The following is a 23,040-nucleotide window of genomic DNA, read 5'->3' on the forward strand; positions in this document are numbered from 1 at the left end:
TGCAGTAAATCTGTTTGAACTCATAAAAAGTTCTAGATTATAATTCTATGATTTATTAAGAGATTTTTCGTTAATCTTGAATAGTCCTTGAACCTTTATAAGAGTTTAATTTTTGTTTTAAATTTATGAGAATACAGTGTGAGCATTTCGCTCCTACACTAAAAAGGCCAATGATCGCTGGTGCCATCATATTATTATTGCATCTTAACAATAGGATTTCATAAATAAGACTTCGTAACGCAACAGTATAACCCACCAAACCCAAAAAGATAAAAATTTCGGTGATATTTTGCACTGCTGAACAAAACAATTATTCTAATAGTCAACCCCTGTTCAAACAGGTGACTTAATGAGCCGTTGAGATGAAGATGCCGAAGGATATTGGTGTAAGTTCGTCAATTCGTCACGTGGTTATTTATGTTGTCGTCGACCGGCGACGGAGGGTTAAGATCAATTTCGCGCTTGGACAACTTTAACCCGGCGTCATGGGGGCAGAAAAGTGTTACACGGACGTTGGAGTGGGTCTCACATACCCGTGTGTTAGATATCAAAATTAGTCCAACCTTTTATAATAATCAATTTATTTTATATGTCTATATTAAATTCAATGTGTATTTATATGACTTAATGAAACATAAATATATTATATTATTATTAACCATATTTAATAGAGCTTTAAAAAAAGAACGACAAAAGTCAACAAAATATTTCTCATCTACTTAAATGTTAGTCTATTACCAATTAACAATCAGTTTTAATTTTTTAATGGCACTTATTTAAAGAATACTAAAATATTTTTATAAAAAATTGACAAATAATCACATCTAATCATTATCTTTGGTGCAATCAGCACAGAAAGGTACAACATGTTCTAAGCAAATGTGTTTGGTGCAAGTTGCAACTTTCGCAAATGAAATAATTCGTTTTACGGTCTTTTTTGGCTGAACAGTCTTGGCATCTTTTGCGAATATTCGGCTTCTTTGCCGAAGGTTCCCCTGAAGATTCACAAAGAAATTTTTCAATAGGCGTCTTGTACCAAATTGTACCGTCTTTGCCACGAACTTGCCGATTCAGCTACAGTACAATGCTCTTCCGACAATCGATTTCTATCTGCACGCGAAGACAGTGGAATGTCTTCATCGCCAGAGATATCTTGCTCTGCGTCACTAGGATTACTACGTTTACTCAAGAGATCTTCTTCTTTGCATATTTCCTGGTCTGACGAGGTAGAATCAGAGTCCGAGTTCCGACTCTTGTAAAATTGAAAGAATGGGTTGTCGTTCTTCTTCTTCACAATCCATTTTGAGATCCATAAGATCACCGGTGATCGCAACAACAATAGAATAACAACAAATTTCCAAGAATCCACGATCGAAAAATTAAAGTACTTCAAAGTACTTACCTACAAAAAACGCAAAGTAATTAAGTAAGTACCTACAAAAAATAAAATACATTTTACAATAAATCATCTAATTTTATTGTATAACACAACAAAAATACAAAAAGAAATGTTAAAAACACTGATAATCTTTAAAATAATGTCTGTGTAAGATGTCCCGAAATTGTAACACTGACTGCGGGGATGGGTCTCACATACCTTATGCAACTTTGGGCCCCTGTTACTACCGCTGCGGCCGTCGCAGGACTAACGCGTTACCTGTGACTCATAAACCAACTCAACAGCTCCAGCTATTGAGAAATTTGGCAACGCTGAACGCATGGTAACTGAATTACAAGTGAAATAAAAAGTGATGGGTCTCACAGACCCAACCCCCATGACGCCGGGTTAATGTAAACTTAAGTGCTCGGGGGAATATTAAATGAAATACTTTTGTGAATGTCTTTGTTATTGAATTGAAAATTCCTTTTGATAGTTTTTATTAGATTTTATTTGTATTTTTAAATTGAGTGAACATTGATAAAAATGTTACATGAATGATGAATAGCTACATAAAACCTACATTTGTGAAATAAAAACATAGTAAAGGATTAAAAGAAATTCTAATTTCGAAACTCAACTTGTAACTTGAGTTTTAATACTGAAACAAAGCCTTTACAAACTAGATGACCGCAACTCCGTTGAGCCAAAACTCCTTTATCGCGCTGGAACCGTACATTTGCCGGGATAAAAAGTATCCTATTTCCTTCCTTGGGACTCAATGTATGTCCATACCAAATTTCAGCAAAATCGGTTCAGCGGTTCGGGCGTGAAGACAACAGACAGATACACTTTCCCATTTTTATTATTAGTATAGATTGTATAGATTATATTGTTATTTGTTTACAGTAGATATTGATGATTTCTAACAGTCTACAATTCTGCGATACAGCGCCCGAGAAGCCAATCGATAGAACGATACAGACGTAAACTTAGAAAAGGAATTGTACAGTGGGAATTGGCTGCGAGCGCTTGAAGGTTACACTTCTAATAAACTTCTACACTTTACGGGTAATACGAAAATAAATAGAAGCTTATATAAATAAACAGACGTTTCTCGTAGGATTATTTTGTATCACAATTAGTAAAGATGCTGTAGGAAAGCCTAACGCGAAGTCTCATTAAATCGAAAAAGATAGTCTTAAGGCTAGGTTATTCCAAATTCACGTTTCTAGAATGAGTAATTTTTAAAGAAAGCGTCATTAAAAAAAACTGAAAAATATATACGTGTATAGATACATCTTTTAACTAGTGACTTTTACGGTTAGAAACACAATAAGTACAGATAATTTTACTCGATAAAAAAAAATTCCGAAACAACCTCGATTTTAAAAACATTTTCAGTTTTATAGGACTTACAGGGACTCAATCAAAAAATAATTTGGATAGTTCGATTACTATTAAAATTTTGCAGGGAAATGTACGGATACATGTTTAGTTATACTATTTTTTATCTAAGTAAAAAGGTTTTTTCTCCTATTTCGCCCTATCATGGACGCGGCGATCGTCGTAACCGCCACTGTACAAGGCGCGCTGATATGAATGTTATTTTAATGTCTTTTACGTCGATTTTAGCACTGACAGACATCGGCCTGCTAATTTAGGAATAACCTCCCCTTAATAGTATGTACAGCAAAATACTCAATATGCTTAGGTTCTTAAAGCTACTTTTAAGCTGAAGCTTAAAATATTGGGTAGAAAACACTCGTAACGTTGTTAAAAAACAACCTTACGAGTATTTCATACCCAATATATTATTCAAGATCGAAAACCTACCCGTGCGTAGGAAGATTCCAACGTACCCGTGAAAATCTGTTCATTTACCGAGTCAAAAACAATGTTAATTAATTATTGAAACTTTATAATAACAAATAACGGAAAGTAACATGCCTACAGATTCGCCAACTCCGAACTCCTTTCTTTGAAAGAGGAAAGTTTGATCGAAAACCACACGCAGTAAGAAACATTGTTACTTGAGAAAATGTTCACGCGAGAAGTTTGTTGGATTTTATCAAATATGCTGCACCCAGCACACGAGGCAGGAGTTCCCAACTTTGTTGTCGCACCGCAGTTGCATTCATTACCGTAAAAGGTAATTAGAGGTTAGTGGCTAGGAGTTCCGTTTGTATTGTGTACACAATTGCACGTTCCGAAAAATTTAACTTAATCATCCTTACTAATAAAAACATTTACTACAGCTACATAAGGTCTACTTGTCTTAATTTAGCACTGTATACTATGAAGTCCCATGACAGGTTAAGACAGCTAATCTTAAAATAGTTATAACGTTGTGTACTAATTTATTAGTAAAGGAACTTATATATAAACTGATAAAAATTGTGCTACAAATTTCTCGAAAGCGACCCAAATGTTGTGAACACCTCTCCGGCAAACATTGAAAACACCCCGTGTATTTGAATTGGGGTTCGCGTACGAGGAGCCTGATTGATTCCATCCAGTAGTCTGTTTGCTCGCAAAAACTTGCAAACGAAGATACCGAGCACCAAGAAGTCCAAAATCAATCCCGATTCCAATAGAAAACTTCCGACACACTGTGATCTGGGAAACTTTGCCTTGTTAACAATACTTTTAAAATCCTTTCTTGGAAGTTCTCGTTGTGGTAAATAAGCTTTCTTAATTCTTTGAAATGTACTGGGAGGGGTCTGGAAGACTTTTTGTTCTAAATGCATCTGTAGAATTGGCAGAATTGGCAATACCAGAAGAACTATTGTGGGGGAAACGTTAGACGCACACAACAACGCAAAAACATTTTTATTAAAAACGTTTCATAACGCTGAACCAGCAACCCTTTTTGGAAATTGTGTACAAGCGATAAAATTTTATGTGTCGCACACGAAAATATCCTAACAAATAATATCTAAGCACAGGTGTGAACAATACAAGGCCATTTGTTTACCGTCAACAAACTTCACCTCGTAACCCTTAAATCTAATTGGATTTAATTCCATTAGTAAGGGTCCAAATGGGGCCCTTTAATTGTGCTGACCACCGGTTCATTATGCGGGTCCGCCTGCTTATGTACCATATTACGTATTCAAGGCCAAGTTATTTGTACCCGTTTCATTAAAACTTCCCTGGACTTTAATGTGCCATAACCATTGTTAACATCATCAGTATTGCTTGGATCATCCCATATTATTATGGTATCCTTACAGCAAATTAATACCCAATAACCAATTGATAATAAATTGTTCCAACCAATGTTTCCAAAAATGTTACCAAAAACATATATTTTTTTTATGCAGAAGGTACAAAAACTCAATACTTCCAATTCCATGCAGATATTGGAATGAAACGAAACAGGAATTATTAAAAACATCGTCCAGATTGAGAATGCTGCAGTCCAGGAATGTATATTTAATGGAATGTTGATTCGCTGAAAATCCAGACAGAACTCATTGAAAATTCAGCACCGACTCCTTGAAAGTAATTCAAAATGAAAACCAATAATCCACCTTTACAGTTTACAGCTTGTTTCTTGTATTCATAAGAGGCTCAACTCCATCAGAAGGACCAAAACTGTCCTAAAATATGCAAAACGCGTCCGGCCTACATTTCAATTGGTGCAGAACCTGACTCAAATTGAAAACAAGAATTTGGCCAATTCAATCCCAGAAGACGTTCGCGCTTGATTTTATTAGCCATTTCCAACGAATTAGAATTTAAATTATTAGCATATTTGATATCTTTGTTGATTATTGGATTCATAAGCCAATTCAGATAATATGAACTAATTTATTTGAAGTTCCTTTTCACCATCATCATTTAAAATTAAATATTAATTTACGTTTCAAATTTTTGCATTAAGATTTAAGAACCAATATTGTCTGAAATGTGAATAGTAAATCTATTTTGTAGGAACTTACGACAAACACGGACATAAGCTTAGAATACTTTTAGTTTAGTACAGCCATTAAAAATAGTAGACTGTAAGTTTCGCGTCAACTAAGTTCCTATTGTGATGAATGAGTTCGTGGTTCAGGAATTTAGGTATCTAATCTTATATTATTGTATTACATAATTATATTATATTTATTACATAATTGCACCTAATATTTTGATAAGATATAAATAATAATTGGGTGAATCAGAAGTCAGAACCGTCTGAATAGACGTTTTATTTCTACCAATAAAACTTCTATTTTTGTAAAATACGTCTCAATTTTTATTATGACTTATTTCCGGACGACCTATATCTTGAACGAAAGCATTTAGTATTCTAGGCGACACAAAATGGTTGAATTTTACCATTAGACATTTTCTGCATACCTTTAAAAGTTGTTATCATTAGGTACCTTTCGTATTTTAAATTTTGAAAGGTCCTAATAGTCTTCTCTTTTAAATCTTGCAAAAAAATTTGCAATGTATATTATTTCTTATTTCTTATTTAACAATTTATTGTGCACAAGAAACAATTACAATAACACAATATACACAGTAAAACGACACAAAGAATCTGCTTATTTCTAATAGAAATCTCTTCCAGCAGCCCTACGGAGAGAGATAGGATTAAGACAGCAGATAGAACGTACGATATATTGTATATTATGTACATTTTTTACATTTATCGGCTACAAAGTATCGGTTAATACTTTATCGTAAGCTATATCAACACCTCGTTGAATATTTGCTTACGAACATTTTTTGGGTATTGACGTATTTGGTTTATCTAAACATCTAAATACCCAAATACACTTCAAACATTCGGGTGTTGTACCAAAATACATACCTATCTGATTACCACGATAACGACGTCATGATAACAATTTCGTATAAAGTAAATGCATGACCAGTACCTATTGAAGGTTGATGCTCAAAGAGTGACGGACAAGTGACGAAAATGGCTCCTGGACCTGAATTAGGGGAAAATCAGTACAAGCTGAAGATTTTTCAGAGCAATCTCACTTTGTTGGCTAACGTACTAATAGGAATAGTTGTGGGCGCGGTTTTGATTTTCGCCTTCACAAATGGCATACCCTTGGGTGCGACTCCTCTGCATGCGACACTATGTGTAGTTGGGGTAAGTAATTTTTACAATCTTCTTCAGTTAAAAGTTTCTAGCAAAATTTTCTTAACTGGTGTAATGGTTTTTAGTTCGATGATTTTTGTAACCTCATTCATTTTATTATTGTTCATTTTATTTTTTGTTCAACCAGCTACAAATTCTTCACTTCTCTTTAAATACTTATTTGTCATGCTCATGAGTCGTTTACCTTTTTTATTTTGTTTAAATCAGAACCCAAAGTAGAGAAAGTGGTTTTAAAATTTAATGAGAGTTTCATGAAAAAATAATAGACACGTCTTGTTCATTCGCAATATTCTAAAAATTTTAGTCTTAAAATGTTTATGGCATTTTAGCATTAGCTCGTCAACAAGAAGTGTAAAATATTTACACGCTTCACTTGTAACTAAATATTATGTATGCATGTAAGAAAATCTTGGAATCTTAATTTGACCCACTTCCCGGTCCTCGATTAGGATGAAATTTTGCACACGCTCTGAGTTCTGATGACAATACATGACTAGCTAAGAAACGTCATTACGTCAAGGGTATTTGAAATGGGGTGCATTTCATGATATGGACATCAAATGAAAGGGTTTGCTGACAGGAATAAAAAAAATAGTCACGTGACTTAAATCCAACATGGCGAACATCCAAGATGGCGAATTGGCTTAGTGCGTGCTAAAAGCGTGTTTTTTAGTTTTTGTAACTATTAATTATTATATATTATTAATTTCATTGTTATTAATTTTGAAGGAGCTCTAAATAACAGATATAACATGTTATACGCCCTTTCACTTTTGTTTGTTTGATAATTGTTATCATCTTTATTTCATTTCTACAACAATAAGGCTTAAAATTATAATGTATGAAATCCTCTAATTTCATTTTTTTCCCTCTTCAGTATCAACTTCTCATGTCTCAAGCTATTCTGGCGATGTCACCAGACAACGGCTGGTCATCATTTCTGAAGCTGGTAGACAAGAAGAGAGCTCATCTAGTACTGCAGATCATGGGCTCAGGTCTGGCTATTGCTGGAAGTTTCATCAAAATGCTGGATAAGGAAGTCCATTGGAATACTCTGCACGGGCGGTTTGGTAAGTTTGACGTTATATTTCTGCAGACGAAATATTTGTTCAGACCGATATCTAGGTAAAATTTTATCTTTGACTTTATTGCTCTTTGATTAAATACATACTTGAATGCGCATCCTACACGAATCAAGAGGTAGACAAAGTAAAAATGTAATAATTTTATATTCTATTGTTTTATAGCGTGAGTTTAGGAGACGAGTTATAAGACAGAGTTGCAAAAAGACTGCTTTATTAGAATAATACATTGGGTTATATACATTCTTATTACACTACTACAGTTTCTAAAGGTCATAATTACTATCACATTATTTAATTACTTAATAAATCATTCTTACAAATAGTTACTTATCTGAATCAAATGAGGCTGATCGTTGTGCACTTCTGTATTATTTGGTGATTATTTGGTCAAGTTGCAATACTTATCTGACTTTGATTTCTATTCAACTATTCTTCTTAATCAACAAAAGCAAAATAAACTTGTGTTTCGTTTCAGCTCTAGTCGCCCTCGTCTTCACGTCAGTTAGCCTCGTCAACGGACTCGCTTCGTTGTACGCCTACGAAGCTAGGAAATTCCTACCTGGCAACATCTCCAAGCTCACGCACGTCTGTTTTGGCATTGTTGCCTACTCCGCCGCTGGCATCACCCTCTGTATTGGCTTCAATAAGGCCACCTTCGTCAACTGGGCCAGCCAGCCTGTGGCCAATACGGTCATCGCCTTCACAACCGCCTTCAGCTTGATCGTCATCATCAACCCTTGTATAACCTTCTTTAATAAATCTATGCGACTTATTAAATTAAGTAGGGTATAGTGTGCTCAAGATCTTGTAAATATTATCGAAATAACTTTACTTTTTAGTTTATACATTTTTTTCTTTTTACTTTTGTCATTTATTTCTTTGTAACCCTCATGTGAGTGATGAAGTATTATGTACAAAATGTGTATATTGTTATATATCTCGTCACTCTGATAAAACAGTTAATTTATAATAATAATAATAATATGTTATATAGATTATAATATATTGTATCTCGAATAAGGTTAACCCATCAATCCCCAAGCGGCAGCCGGCTGCCGCATATCAATTGAAAATCTATTGTGTCTGCGATACCCACGATGGTGGTGCTACGTAGCATTTTTTTTTTTATGCGCAGCGGAAACCCTTTATGGGTGCCCCGGATTGGGGATGTGCCTCAGTTATGCTGAAGCACCCCGGAGGTATGTGGGTCTCCCGACGTCGGACTTACCCACTGAAACCATCTGCGGTTTGCCATCAGCCGTATACGGAGGGATATCCTGGATCTGTCTAACACAGGACCCCCTCCACGTCCGGCCGGTCTACCTTAAAAGAGACGGGCCTTCCACCAAAGTTAGGGAACGCTTCGGCAAACTGAAGCGTTCCCCTCGGCGCCGGGACTAGCTAAGCCGGGCAGGTTCCCATCCTGACCCGGAGCCCCGTGGGACGGAAGTTATTGGAGGTTCGCAATTCGCATAGCGACGCCTCCGCACTCCCGTCCTACGCCGGCGGAGCGGAACGGAGGATGGATCATCCTCACTGTTCCGCTCCGCTGGTGCTACGTAGCCTATTTAGTCTTTTCTAATATTTCTGATATTTTAAACTTAAGAGGAAGAATTGTTTATCATATTTTTAATATATCGAATTTGAAGATGATTATCTATGACTATGACGTAATCCATACTAACATTATAAATACGAAAGTGTGTCTGTCTGTCTGTCTATGTCTGTTACCTCTTCACGCCCAAACCGCTAAACCGATTTTGCTGAAATTTGGCGTGGAGATACTTTGAGTCCCGGGAAAGGACACAGGATATTTTTTGTCCCAAAAATATACAGTTCCCGCACGATAAACGAGTTTTGGGGCAACGGAGTTGCGGGCTTCATTTAGTGTGAAACAGCGCTTCCGCTGTTTTCGCCGAGTGAGTGAGTTTACCGGAGGCCCAATCCCCTACCCTTTTCCTTTCCCTACCCTCCCCTATCTCCTTCCGTACCCTCCTCTATTTCCTTCCGTACCCTCCCTTATTCCCTTCCCTACCCTCCCCTATTACCCCTTAAAAGGCCGGCAACGCACCTGCAGCTCTTCTGATGCTGCGAGTGTCCATGGGCGACGGAAGTTGCTTTCCATCAGGTGACCCGTTTGCTCGTTTGCCCCCCTTATTTCATTAAAAAAAAAAGTGTATTATAATATCTGCTAAACTATTTACACTGATATAATAATATTGCTATCTCTTCGATAATAATAATTTGTGTCATATTATGATAAGTTTTCTATACAGGGTGTAACATAACTAAGTGATAACACTTTAGGGTGTGTATGTGTTCCTCGTAGAGAGTTCACTGTGAAAGTAACAGCGCTGAAAGACCAACTTTTTTTTCACTTGTGTATGGGGAATCTCCTGACGCCCCGGGGCGCTTGCCCATACAAAAGTGAAAAAAAAATTTGGTCTTTCAGCGCCGCAACTTTCACAGTGAACTTTGTACAAGGAACACGTACACGCCCTAAAGTATTATCACTTAGTTTTGTTACACTCTGTATAATCAGTGAACTTTTAAATATGTTACTATTTATCCTTGTATGATACATTTAATGATATAATCATAGTACCTACTATTGATTTTTTATATAATTTAATTTATATAATATTATGTCACTATTGATGTTGCTCGTAGCTTAGTTTTTTGTGCAGAAATTCATTTACGAACACTCACTTACCGTATATTTTGACGGATACTACCTTTATAATATTTTGATTTTTGAGTCCTTTCCGTTGACTCAAAAACAAAATATATTATAAACTAGAAACGCACGGCTTCGCCCGCGTAAATTAGGAATTTTACAGAAACCGTACATTTTCCCATAAAAAAATATTTCCCCGTTTTTCCCATATTTTCCTGAGTTTCTTCGGTCGTATTAGTCTTAGCGTGATAATATAATATAATATAGCCTATAGTCTTACTCGATAAATGATCTAACACTGAGATAAGTTTTTAAATCGGACCTGTAGTTCCTGAGATTGACGCGTTCAAGCAAACATACTCTTCAGGTTTATAATATTAGGTAGGTATAGATTTTTTTTTAATTATCGCTTGACAAACTCGAGTCTCGATTTAAAAGACTATGAAATGGTATAATATGGTAGTGATGATGATGATGATGATGATGAATGTAATTTGCATAGTAGCATATGCTTTCTGTTTTTAAAACAACGCCGTAACTCCCAAACTTATATACGGGAAAGAACTTTGAATCTTTTTCTCCCGGAAAATGTACGGTTCCCGCACAATAAACTTTTGTGATTTTTGCCTAAACTATTTATCTATTTTGATGGGCATGAAGATTCTTTGAATCTCGGGACAAAGAATGCTTTTTGTCCCGGAAAATATGCTTCCCGCACAATATACTTTTATGATATTATGTAAACTATTCAACTATAAACCAAAGCTATAAAGTATAAACTAAGGTCCACGCGGACGAAGTCGCGGGCAACAGCTAGTAAAAAATATAAAACTTTTTTCTTAAAAACTTGTTATATTATGTTCTGACATATTATAACAAGTTTTGAAACTCTAATTAAAGATACTCTAATATTACATAAGAGTATTTAAATATATAGTTAAGAGTAAGTATTACAATATTTCAGTTGTATTTAAAAATTTTGGACGTTTTACTATTGATATCTACGATTTTTTTTAAGACGTAGATTATAATTCTTACAAAAAATACTCACGCTCTCGTCCTCCGACCTTATAGATTCGTCATGTCTGTCTGTCTGTCTGCCTGTCTGTCTGTCTGCCTGTCTGTCTGTCTGTCTGTCTGTCTGTCTGTCTGTCTGTCTGTCCGTCCGTATGTCACAGCCACTTTTCTCCGAAACTATAAGAGCTATACTATTGAAACTTGGTAAGTAGATGTAGTCTGTGAATCGCATTTAGATTTTGATACAAAAATGGAAAAATTATTAAAAATTTTAGGGGTCCCGATAGGTACAACTGAAACAAAAAAAAATTTCGTCTAACCTATGCGTGTGGGCTATCTATGGATAGGTCTTCAAAAATCATATTGAAGTTTCTAATATTATTTTATTCTAACCTGAATAGTTTGCGAGAGAGACTCTTCCAAAGTGGTAAAATGTGTCCCCCCCCCCCCCCCCCCTTCTAACTTCTATAGTAGGGGCATGATAATTCTAAAAAACTACTAACGAAAATTGGTTTGAACGAGATCTAGCAAGTAGTTTTTTTTTATACGTCATAAATGGTAAACCTTAACTAAACTTTCATTATTTATCTAATACTAGCTGTTGCCCGCGACTTCGTCCGCGTAGCGCGCGATGTCAACAAAATTGGTGTCAAAAGCTTTTATAAAAAAACCCTGGTACCCCTTAAATCAATAGAGCTGTGCAGTGTGCACACAATAAGTACTTATTTAATTTTTTTATATTAAACTTTATATTTTATGCCAAATTTTAAAGCTTATTTAGCCCTCCAATTACACAACTTTACCCATAAACTATTTATCATTGATAGATTTAAGGTTACGTCACTGCACCGATAAAGTACTGAGTTATTTAATACCGTAGAATAGATATAACAATCGAAAAAAAACGAAACTTAAATGTAAGATGATACCACGTCTTATAGGAAGACTTTTGAGCAAGCGTCAGCGCGATGTAGAAGACGCACGGTGCCATCTATTATGAATTGTTGGAACTAACTTAATTTGAACAAATTTACGCATTTTCACCCCCTTACAACCCTTTTTTCCAGTAAAAAAGTAGCCTATGTCCTTTCTCAGGCTTTAGACTATCTGTATACAAAATTTCATTACAATCGGTTCGGTAGTTTTGGCGTTTGGCGTGAAAGCGAGACTGACAGACAGACAGACAGACAGAGATACTTTTGGCGTTTGGCGTGAAAGCGAGACTGACAGACAGACAGACAGACAGAGATACTTTCGTATTTATAATATTAGTATAGATTATGTGCACACTGCACAGCTGTTTTTGGGTATTTTGATTAATTAAGGGCCGCGCTACACCGGAATGGCAGCGGCGAGGCGAGCACTTTCAGCGCTGCCATTCCGGTGTAGCGCGGCCCTAAGAGAGGTACCACTTACCAGGGTTTTAAAAAGTTTTTAAATTTGACACAAATTTTGTTGACACCGCGCGCTATAAACTAAAGCCCACGCGGACGAAGTCGCGGGCAACAGCTAGTTATGAATAAAAACAATATTATATAGTAAAGTAGGTATGATTAGTTCTGTTACAATAATAAAGTAAAAAATAAAACGCCATCTGTTTTCATATATGAGAATTAAAATGTTGATTGCATTGATATATTTTCTGGATGGAATATAGGCCAACACGGTACACTCGAACTCCTTTATTTTAGAGCGCCTTCTGTTGTCAACTTGTCACATATATTAGAAATGGAGTAGGAGTTCTATAAGATAAGATAGATTGATTATTATTATACCAAGTGATTATATTATTAAACATAATATTCTAACGTATTAAAAACTATAAACAAAAACATACTAACTAATAAGTATGATTAGTTCTATGTTACAATAAAGTAAAAAATAAAACGCCATCTGTTGAATCGTATTAGAACTAAAATGTTCATTGCATCGATATATTTCTGGATTTTTTTATATATTATACATAAATTAATACATTTAAGATTTTTGAAATATTATTTTAATACAGATCCAAGACCCAGGAACATTGAAAACTTTTTGTTCCGCCTGCGGGACTCGAACCCAGGACCCCCGGGATGAGCGCTGGCCACGCGCAATGCGAATTCATTTTCATCGATATTTTCATGGAAATAAGATATTTTCCCACATCAAAATGTAGCCTATGTCCTTTCTCAGACTCTAGAATAACTGTGTACAAAATTTCATTGCAATCGGTTCAGTAGTTTTGGCGTGAAAGCGAGACAGACAGACAGACAGACAGAGATACTTTCGCATTTATAATATTAGTATGGATATAAAATTCTCGTGTCACAGTTTTCGTTGCCATACTCCTCCGAAACGGCTTGACCGATTCTCATGAAATTTTGTGAGCATATTGAGTAGGTCTGAGAATCGGCAAACATCTATTTTTCATACCAAAAATTATTTATATGGCAAAACAACGTTTGCCGGGTCAGCTAGTTATTTATATATTTAAATCAACTGAAATATAAAAATAAATCCAAAACCTATTAATTTCATACAAATAAACCTTATTGCTGCTGCGGAACCCTTAATAGGCGAGTCCAACTCGCACTTGGCCGGTTTTTTACTTATTTTATCTTAATTTAGAATTGACTTTAAAAAAATATGTAGTTTATTGTATTGTCAATCTATTGGCGTGTGTTTCAAATAAAAGTAATTTGTAAATACTAGGGAGATGCTGAATGTATGCTTGAATTATAATAAATTGGTTTTACTTTCTTTGGAAGCTGATATCATGAGTATAATAAACAAAAATAGGAAATTGATAACGTGGAGAGGAATTTTCGTATACGATTATTGGTGTATTTTTATAATAATTTTGTAGCTTTCAAATTATTAGTTATAAAGCTCTAAAAAGCGGTAAATTACGGCATCTCTGTAGGGGGACCGCCTTAAACTATTTTCCTGTAGCACTTCAACACACAGATATGTCACCGTGCCCACTGGCCACTGCACACTCTCGGTCTAACCTAGTCGCACTGATTAAATATTATCAAGTAACAGCTTGCATATTTTAATAACTGCAAATTAATCTAAATTATGCGATAATCAGTAAGTAATATAAGAGATGGGAAAGTTTTCTCTTAGCTTAGTGTAAAGAAACAAGCGCTGAGTTCATACCTAGCTTTTTTTTTTCTTAAATATATATTTCTTTTTATTGAACGATGGCACATGATAATGTAAATGCAAATGGAACTGTAAATGGAACTGCAAATGGAACTGCAAATGGAGCTGCAAATGGAACTGCAAATGGAACTGCAAATGGAACTGCAAATGGAACTGCAAATGGAACTGTAAATGGAACTGCAAATGGAACTGCAAATGGAGCTGCAAATGGAACTGCAAATGGAGCTGCAAATGGAACTGCAAATGGAACTGCAAATGGAACTGCAAATGGAACTGCAAATGGAACTGCAAATGGAACTGCAAATGGAACTGTAAATGGAACTGCAAATGGAACTGCAAATGGAACTGCAAATGGTGTGCACAAGAGTGATGTGAACTATAAACTGAAAATTTTTCAATCTTCATTGAATTTGTTAGCACATATCCTAATTGGGGCAGTGACAGCAATTTCGGTGTTGTTTTGCTTCAGAGACGGTTTACCTCTTACTACAATACAAATACACATCCTTCTGTGTGTGATTGGGGTAAGTTTTTTTTAAACTATGAATTGTTTTAAAAATCGTCCACTCTTATTTCAGATTGGGTGCATGATTTAGCATTTAATAGTAGTTTATATTTTATAAGAACACTTTATTTAGTGTTTCTATTTTGATATTTAGCTATCCCTAAATTTTGTATTTATTTTATTAACCAATGAACCATAGTAATCTGAAATAAAGTTATTCATATTTTTATAATACTTAATTTAAATCTAAAAGTTATAAGAAACAATTTTTGTAAATCATCAATCTAATAATTTAGATATTACTTTCCAAAATATTATTTTGATGTTTATACAGATAAACAAGTTTGAAATGAAATGAAAATGAAAAAAAGGTTTATTCAATAAACAGATACAGCTATCATACATTTTTTTATCTGCCAAACTGTACAACAGTTTGTAGGCAGATTTCGCTCACAACAATTAATTATATGTAGCTAGCATTACAGTATATAATTTAATAACAATGATATCAGTAACCTACCAATTTAACTCCTAGGACATATTATTATAGATTATTAAAATGATCTTTTGTTTAATGTTGTTTCATTTTGTTTCATTGTAAGATAGAGTATGTGAGTGCGACTCTGTCTACATAATTATGTAAATGCCGCTTAGGCATCCTAGCCCTACGACTTAGTCTTGGGATCAGTGTTAATAAACCACTAGGATACCTAATGTCAATCATCCATGCTTATCTGACCATATTATAACATAGTAAGTAGTAACAATTTCTTGATAATAATATATTGTCTCAGAGGCACTTTCTGATAATAGTAGAATTAATTTTTCCATTTACGTTTTAAAATTAAAACAAAATAAATTGTTGTTTACTCCTATTAAATATAAAGAGAGTATGTGAGTGTGACTATGTCTACATATATAATATGAGCGCACCTTAGGCATCCTAGCCCTACCACTCAGTCTTGGGATCAGTGTTTAACTACTAGTATGCCTAAGGTTTGGTATTTATGCTTAACTAACACAATCAGAAGGCCAATCCAGTATTGAGTAATAGAAATCTCTTGACATTTCTAACAAACATTCGCTTTGTCATATCAGTCTTATTCCTTAATAAATCTTTAGGTAACTTGTTAAATATTTTTGGTACTAAATGTTTTCTGTTTCTTTCACCGTAGTAATTATTACAGGAAGGAACAACCAGTAGGTTATATCCTTTGTTTCTTAATAGCCTCATTCGCCTTATATAAGTTATAAACTCATCACTATTCCAATGTTCAGCCGCTATAGACAATATAAGCCGCTCATGGACCGGTAGTATCTTACATTCCGAAAATAACTGTAGGTAATCTGAACTTTTACATTGTATCTTCGTATCTTTGTCTACTAGAAATTTCATAAACTTAATCTGAAGCGCTTTTATTTTATCAAGATAAGTTTTGAAGGTTCGACCATAGCTTGTTAGTCCATAAAAGATCAAAGAGTCAACTAGCGCATAGTACACAGTGTATAAAGTTCCCCTATCTAATATTTGGCTAAGATGGTAAAATTTAACAAGCACCACTCGTAGTCTGTCACATAATTTTTGAATTTGCAGTTTCCATGAAAAGCTTGAGTCCAGTTTTCTAACAGCTGTTATCAATTTGCAAGTAATAATCTTACTGCCGCACTCAGAAACATGTGCAGCAGATGCAACCCCGATAATTTATATTTTACCAGTGTTTTGTGTAGGCTTGAGTTTTCCTTAAGACTCCTAGCTACACGTTTGTATTTAGGTAGCCTCTTTGTCTTTTTCAGTATCAACTTCTAATGTCTCAAGCGATCCTTGCCCTTTCATCCGATAACGGTTGGTCGACGCATTTGAGATTTGTCGATAAGCGAAGGGCTCACTGGGTCCTTCAGATCATGGGCTCAGCGATGGCTCTAACTGGAAGCTTCCTAATGATCCAATCGAAGAATGTACATTGGAACACATACCATGGACAATTTGGTAAGTGTTTTTTTTTTATCTACACATTTACTTTCTCTTAGTTAGCTGATATACAAACCAATTTGAACCAACGTTTACACATACAAAATAACAGTTGAATTGACAAGATATATATTAAACGATTTAACAATGTATATGGATCACAATAATTATTACAACAGCTATAATAATAATTGTCACAGATATTATTTACCGATATCCCATTGGCGTGGGAGAATATTATCATCATTAATCGTTGAAAATCATCCAAATACATCGCTTTCCTTTGAAGATATAAATTAATCCTCTTATCTATATTCACTTATACTGTTTTTTTACTGATTTTTTCTTTCTTTTCAGCACTCGTAGCGTTAGTCTTCACATTGGTTGGTCTCGTCAACGGCCTGACTTCCCTCTACGCCTACGAATGGCAGCGGTTTCTACCTGGTAACTTCTCGAAGATCTCTCATATCTGCTTCGGTATCATCGCCTACGCGGCCTCCTGTGTATCTCTATGCTATGGGTTCGATAAAGAATCCTTTACTTACTGGGCGTCTGCACCTTTAGCGTATTCGTCTATGGCGTTCACTTCTGCATTTACGTTTGTTGTTATTATAAATCCCACTATAACATTCTTCAACAAATCGGTACGGTTTGTGAAAAAGTAAGCATTGTCTGAGGATGATAATTTAGTGTAAGGTAGAGTATTATAAATTTCAATATTGTGATATTTTAGATTATAGGTAAGCATAATATTATTTGTGTTATGTGTAAAAATATATTTAGCTTAGCTTAGCTTGTTAGTACTATTTTAAAGAGAATCAGTGTTAAAAAATAGGTTATTTATTGTGACGATTATTTATTTAATATTAAAGACGTTTTCGTATTTTCTGATTTTCTTTTCCTAACCTAAATAGGCCTTATCGGGAATTAAACGGTTAAGTATATTTACTCAGCACTCAGCGCTGGTCGAGTGTCTGTCTCAAGACTGTCTAGTTCGATTAATCAATCAACATCAATTGAGTCCACAAATAAATAACTCACTTGGTCAACTGACACTTCGTCTGAAGACAGCGTTCGGCGCCAAATTAAATCGTCATCAATTTCAAGGAAAGTACACTTGGTTGAATGGCTATTTCAATGAATGTCTCTAAAAAGAGAAATCTTAGTAACTTTGTATACAATTCAATATTGGATTAACATACATAGCAGTCATTGCTTACATATTACATGTATACCAATTACCACTTAATAATTTAAGATGATAAGTACCTACCTAGTATAAAAATACCTACGTAAGTAGTATAAAGGTATATATAATACTAGTATAAACTAAAGGCAATAAAATAGTATAAACCAAAAAGAAAACAATGTAAAGCGAAATATCACTACTTAGTTCTTACGTTTCAAGACTTTGTTCTTGAAACGTAACGTACTTCATCACCTATATGTCTCTCGCGAATGCTAGCGAATGAGTTTTTAATTCTATTTTTCAAATTTACGCCCCCGAAATTTCACATGCCAATAATATTTAAGAAAAAGATGCTTAGACAAAATACAATCTAAAGTACGTTAGGATCATCCACTAAATACGGGCTGGAAACAGGTAGGCGATCAGATATCGCTATCTTTATGGCATCTCCGGAGAACTTCGCGAGGAGTAATGGTCCCCGATACGCACATTTCGAAATAGAGTATTGTTGCTAATGTTTCAAATGTACCCGTGATATATGTGAATTGAGACCTTTGACCAATTTGTTATAGACGACTGATATCCGTGAGATACTATAATATGCTATCAAAAATATTTACTGGTTGTGTTATTAGTACTATATTATTTTAAGGTCCGTTGTCTTTGTATGTCATTCGCTGTGCAAATATTTAAAAAAGTCACGTTCTGAAGATGACAACAAAGATTTAATAGTTTTACTTCTTACGTCTTTTCATTTAAAACAATTAAGTAATGTGATCAAAATGAAAATGTCGACTCAGGTCTAAAAGATCTTTATTAATTAAATAGTACCTGGATGACCGAGCTTTGCTCGTTTAAAGATATAAGATTTCATATCATACATGATCGAAATAATAAAATTTTAAGTGATACTAAAACATTTCTTAAAGCAAATTAGCGAATTAAATACCAGAAAAGTTTATTAATGAACTGCAAATCAATTGCCTTGCCAAATGCCCACACATTTAAAGAAAACATTTTTGACATTACAAATCATCTATAGATCTATTTATAGATCACTGGATATCGTCAGTGGACAGTCACAAGCTGAAGGGGATGTCGCAGATCGGGTATTACCGCGATAGGGCATGAGACGATAACCCACAGACCACAGATTACACACTCCATTATCCATACTAATATTATAGTGAGTCTGTGTGTAACTTCTTTACGTTAAGACTTATGTAGATGAGTATAAAGAAACTTTGGGTCCAGACTCCTGAGAGAAGACATAGGATAGGTTTAGTCACAGTAAATTTATAGTTCGATGCATGAAACATCTTCTCGCGTATGCAGTTGCGACCAACATCTGGTTGTTTATTTAAAAATATTATAAACTAGATGTCCCGCGCCGCTTCGCCCGCGTAAATTAGGAATTTTACAGAAACCGTACATTTCCCCATAAAAATAGCTTATGTCTCTACTCCCTTCACTTGGTCTACTCTATATCTGTGCTTAATATTGCCATAAAAATTGCTCCAGTAGTTCGTAATTTCTAATATTTCCCCCGTTTTTCCCACATTTTCCTGAGTTTCTTCGGTCGTATTAGTCTTAGCGTGATAATATTATATAGCCTATAGTCTTACTCGATAAATGAGCTATCTAACACTGAAATAAGTTTTTAAATCGGAGCTGTAGTTCCTGAGATTAACGCGTGCAAGCAAACATACTCTTCAGATGTATAATATTAGGAAGATTAAAAAAAATTATCGACTTCCAAAGAACGAGGAGGTTATATGTTCGGCTGTGGATATATATTTTTTTTAATTAATTATCGCTTGACAAACTCGAGTCTCGATCTAAAAGACTATGAAAAGTACCAATAACAGGGTCATTATAGGCTCATAACCATGGAACAATGCATGATATAATATGGTAGTGATGATGACGATGATGATGATGATGAATGTAATTTACATAGTAGCATATGCTTTCCGTTCTTAAAACAACGCCGAAACTCCGAAACTTGTATCTATAAAGAATCAGGAGTTCTCTCAGTACCTACCTTCCGAACCACGGTATACCAGGTATACCTCGGTGCAAAATCTTACTTGTTGGTAGCATATGCTTAGAATACTTCTCACGATACCGAAGTCACCGCATGTTTCCCTATAAATTTTTAGGAGTTCCCTCGATTACTTATGGATCCTTCATCAGATCACCACTTTTGTGAATATAATAAGAAATTGGGACGATACCCTATATACCAAAAGAAAAAATTTGAAAATCGGTTTACAAACGGCGGAGTAATCGTTGAACATAAGAAAACGAACATAACACCTCCCACATTTTGAAAGTCGGTTAAAATTGTAACCTATGTGTTATTCTGACGTATAAACTATATTATTGTAAAGCTTCATTAAAATCCGTTCAGTAGTTTTTGCGTGAAAGAGTAACAAACATCCATACATCCATACATCTATACATCCAAACAAACTTTCGCCTTTATAATATTAGTAGGAAGTAGGATTGATTATTAGCTTGAAGAATAAAATATGTCTGAACTCGTAAAAAAACCTCTGGACATAAAATTTTGTAATGAATATTATTTACATAATATGCACATTAAAATATAAAAATTATACGATTAACAATCATAATTGTATTATCACTCTTAACACCTTTTGTATTTAGCAAAACGATATAACTTTTGACCTACAATATAACATGGTCGGCTTACAATAATCGCAGTATAAACACATGTTATAGCTATCATTATATACGAGAATTCCGTTGAAGACCATTCAGTAAAGGATCTTTTTAGTAAACCATAGACAAGACATACTGAAGACAAAGCGAAGGCTACAGTGCCTAGAGCTAAGTGTATAGTTTTATTAGCTCTTGCTGTTACAACACGAGGTACTCCCATTCTATACAAAGATAGAACTCCATTTAGAAAACTCACGCCGGTAAAAATTAAGGCAGCCAAAGCTGAAAAAATAAAACCATAAATTACAACTTTATTTTTAGCTACATCCCGCAAAATAAACCTCAATATTTAAATGACTTTATGTATGTGTTACAGGTAGTAGAGTCGCTCATCTCACAAAATCTCGTCCAAGTAGGACGAGTCGTTGGAAATGATTTTTTTTTCATCCAGCAACACGTTCCATGCAATTATTTTCTATGTGACCAAGCAGCTCCTCCTAGGACGAAATTTTATGGTCCGAGAGACTCAACTACTCCGTTGCGACTTGCGATTAATTTATAGACAGCAACATGACAGCAACTCTCTCCTTGCCACGTTGCTTTCTCGCATTTTCCTTATTTTGAATTTGGAAAACAATAAATTATTTTTATCAATGTAATCTATCATTGATAATTATTATAATACATAGGACATAGGTATTTTATAATACCGTGATATTTATTAGATTTGATAAAAAAATACGTCAAACAGACGAAACAAAGATAACAGCTTATAAAAATAAAAGTACAGTCACTCTAAAAGTACTTACAATAAACAAATTGAGTAATCAATAAATCAGAAAAGTTACTATTTATGACTGTATGTAGTAAGACCACTTCAGACAGTAAACATGAATAATAAGTACTTAAAGATATTTTTTTAAAACCCAATGGTACATACTACGGGGCGAGTCACAATTTTCTGAATACAACAAGAGTACTGACAAACCTTGTTTGAAATTTTATAATGAGTTTGCTTCTACCAGTGGAATCTATACTTACAAATATTATAAATGTGAAAGTGTGTCTATCTGTCTGTTACCTCTTCACGCCCAAACCGCTGAACCGATTTTGCTGAAATTTGGTGTGGAGATACTTAGAGTCCCCGGAAAGGACATAGAATATTTTAATCCTGAAAAAATCAACGGTTCCCGCGCGATAAAACAATTTTTGGCCAACGGAGTTGCAGGCGTTATCCAATAGTTGAAATAATTCTTACCCAACTTTCCATGTATTGACGTGAAATTCACTTTCTTCTGCCTCATCATGATGATCGATCCCACGCCGGCCAGAATTGACCCAACCAGCTGAAGCACCCAGTGGCTCCGGCGTCGATGCTCATGAGTCAGACTGGATGACCAGCCGTTGTAGTTGGCCAACGCTAGTATACCATGGGACATTAGCAGCTGGTACTGAAACAATGTTAATATATTGTGGTAATAGAGTAAGTTTGATGGCATTTGGTATAAGATGTAGGATGTCTCAATACAGAATACTAAACATGACATTAACTGTGAGATAAATAACAATAAAATAAAATAAAATAAAAGTCTATATTTTCAATGAAAAGTATCTTGAGGAGTGATTGACTTGAAAATATTTGTAACTCGCTTTGTGCAATTTTGAGCTTGCATAGAGTCTCCTCCGATACTAATTTAAGAAGTTTATTTGGTAACTTTTTTATGAAATTAGCAATATCTTAACTACGTATAACACGATAAAAATGTGTTTTAGGTAGGCGCAGACGATTATGACGCATGACTGAAGTATTATCTCTAGTTATAAAAATACAAATAAATCATAACAATCAAATAACAAATTATGAAGTTAAAATAAGAAGTTACCAAAATTCGAACGGGTTTATTCAACTAGCTATTAATAAAATACTTAATATAATGCACTCTAGTCTTTAGGTCTTTGAGACCAAAAAATACATATTTAGAAGTAATTTAGACATAAAGAACTAAAATCTCAAAAATGTAAAAAAGAACAAAAGGAATTATATTCCTCTTCAAATATAATTCCAGTAATCAATACAAGAGCTGTCTCTAGATAAAAACTACGTGACTATTTGCACAATTTGTTAACGAGAGACCAATATTAGATAAGGAAGCAATAAGGATTGATTGAAATAAATAAACTATAAACAACTTTCTAACTATATACAGTATGTTTTGATTTTTTTACATCAAATAAATGTGACACAGTTATAATTCTCAATTTAAGACAAAAA

General features: G+C 34.5%; 1 pseudogene; it reads left to right on the forward strand.

Moving 5' to 3' along the window:
- The first annotated feature begins 6,299 nt into the window (after positions 1-6,299).
- On the forward strand, positions 6,300-17,587 carry LOC121735026 (annotated as a pseudogene).
- The last annotated feature ends 5,453 nt before the right edge of the window (positions 17,588-23,040 follow it).

This window comes from Aricia agestis, chromosome 16 (genome assembly GCF_905147365.1).
Source record: "Aricia agestis chromosome 16, ilAriAges1.1, whole genome shotgun sequence".
In the NCBI taxonomy this organism is placed as follows: Eukaryota; Metazoa; Arthropoda; class Insecta; order Lepidoptera; family Lycaenidae; genus Aricia; species Aricia agestis.